The following is a 2500-nucleotide window of genomic DNA, read 5'->3' on the forward strand; positions in this document are numbered from 1 at the left end:
CAAAAGCTGAAACATTTCAGGATTTGTACAAATGTATTTTTATTCAACTAGAATGACAAAAAAAGAAAGCAACAACATAAGAATAGAATTGCAAAACGAAAGCAACTATGTCAAAACAGCGATGGGCAATGTGTGCATGTATAGATCGTTTTCATGGTCACGTAACAAAAAGCAAATTTGAAACCGTTCAGTAAAAAAAGCCAACAATTTGAAATGTTGTAAAGAGAAATACATGTATATAAGCCTCATCTCCAATTCTCAGTTCTGTGCTGAACATCATTTCTGAGTTATTAATTTGCCAAAGCGTTTCACACGATGCCGCCATGTTGATGGACCGCCTGTGGCCCACCAATTTGGCGGCCGGTAATCAACGAAAACAGCTGGAGTTCTCTTTGCCATGAAAGCACTTACTTTTGGTCATGAGATAAAAGACATGTATATGAACACATCTTGTAACATACTTGAAACATTCAAACTTCTGAGAGTCATAGGAAGAGACATGACTTGTTTTTCATCCAGCTCCGTATTATGGTGTCAAGCACAGTGACAATTTGGAAATTCAAAATACTGTATTTGCAAAATGAAAGACGTTAAGAAAATGGAAACAATATTTATTTCTAGCTCATCTTAAAACCTCGTGTAGATGAAAATTCATAAGACCTTGCAATTTTCATTTAATTTGTAATTTGATGATGTCACTGTGGAAACCATCTAGGCGCCAATTTTTATTTTACACAAATTGCAGAGGTGTATCCTTCCCCGGTCAAGTCTTGATCGCTGCCATGAGAATTCTGTTGACATTTGTTGATGATATAACAACAGCATCTCTTTAAATTTTAAACACTGTTTAATGTAAAAGAAGAAAATTTCGTAAGTGAGCTGAATGTAGTACATGTACATGTAGACAAAATCAATGTATAATCATCATGGCCGAAAAATGCTGTATGAAAGTGCAAAAATATGCAGCCCATGTTAAACAACAATTTTGTTCCAATTGCTTAAATTAAATACTGTGCCTTATAAAACAGGTTGCATTATTTACATGCTCCAGTGATTTTCTGTCTGTAATTCACTGCGCAGAAAAATACATGTGTGCACATGAATATTTTCGTCTGAAGAAACATAAAAAAGCTTGTGGCTTGTATTAGCTTCGGTTAGTCACCAAGAAATATCAGAGTACTATTACGAGAGTTGGGTTGAATGGTCAGGGTATTGTATGCAAATCTGGTGATTCAATGTCCCAAGGAATTTTGTGTTTTTGACAAAGGGTTCCCATTTGCCCAAAGAACCGTGTCACGCGTCACCATCACCTGTGGCTATTTCAATTCTTAATTAATACTTCGTCATGCAGAGAACAGCAGTTATTTCCCCATGGGATTTCCAACATTTGAATGGAATCTTGAAAGATTTTCTTAAAATTCATCCGAAAGTGACTGAAGAATAATTTGAATAGCAGCAGTGGTGTCTTCTCACATGAATCTTGACTTAACGTTAAGTGATTTTAATTCATAAGACCTTACGTGTGATTCCGATCATGCTAGAGCAGAAATGCTTTCAGGATTTTCCTGTCAATCAAATAGCAGGCCACCATGTTTTGGCGGCTAACGGCTATGGACAATGCAAAAGATTTGAACCATTTGAAAGAGTTTTTGATTTTAAAAAAGGAAAAACAAGATGCCGGCAATTTATAAAGTGGTCTGCCACAAGCATCCCACTCAATAAGTGTGGATACTTTTTTTGTCTGACCAGGGTGGCTAGTCCATCGCAGGGTTACCCCGGCCAGCATTAAACTTGCCGGTACCCATTTATACACCTGGGTGAAGAGAGGCACTGCAAGAGTAAAGACTAGTGTCTTGCCCAAGAACACAACACAATGACCCAGCCAGGGCTCGAACCCGGACAGGTCGATCCGGAGTCCAGTACACTAACCGTTAGGCCACCGTGCCTCCCACAGTATGTGATGTCAATTTTTGGGGTCTTATGCTTATGCATACAGACCCCTAAGTCAGAGGCAGATCTTGATTGTGGGTTTGTCACTTTGAGGACGAGATGACATGTGACAGATCTCCGAGAGTATAAATAGTCTGGCATAAGACTGGGTACTAGTTATTAATTTTGTTTGAGGTCATCTCACGTATCAATTATTGTTTCATATTTTTTGATCGAATTGTGTGGTCCTGCACTCGCGCACCTTGTCAGAATCATTGATATATACATGTATCACTAATTTACGTAGAATGATCACTACACAATGCACATCTATCCCGCTAAACCTACATTGTATTAACAAACTTATCCCTTACACTGTGGTTTGGTCAATTATTTTGTAGTCTAGTCCGACAAATAATATTATAATTATTATAAGTGATAAAAGAGATCAAAGAAATTAACTGTTAAGACATTTTATGTCAATAAAATTCTTGTGGTAATGCATAAGTGAAACCCTTTTTGCTACATTATGGTTACAGACTTGTTGTCTAGGCAGAAAGATGGCCTTTTC

At 37.4% G+C, this 2500-nt stretch overlaps 1 protein-coding gene across 1 annotated transcript in view; it reads left to right on the top strand.

Annotated features, from left to right (window-relative positions):
- LOC138043610 (transient receptor potential cation channel subfamily V member 5-like) overlaps positions 1-2500 on the top strand; it is a 32142-nt gene that overhangs the window by 9083 nt on the left and 20559 nt on the right. The window lies entirely within an intron of this gene.

This window comes from Montipora capricornis, chromosome 3, assembly GCF_036669925.1.
Source record: "Montipora capricornis isolate CH-2021 chromosome 3, ASM3666992v2, whole genome shotgun sequence".
Classification (NCBI taxonomy): Eukaryota; Metazoa; Cnidaria; class Anthozoa; order Scleractinia; family Acroporidae; genus Montipora; species Montipora capricornis.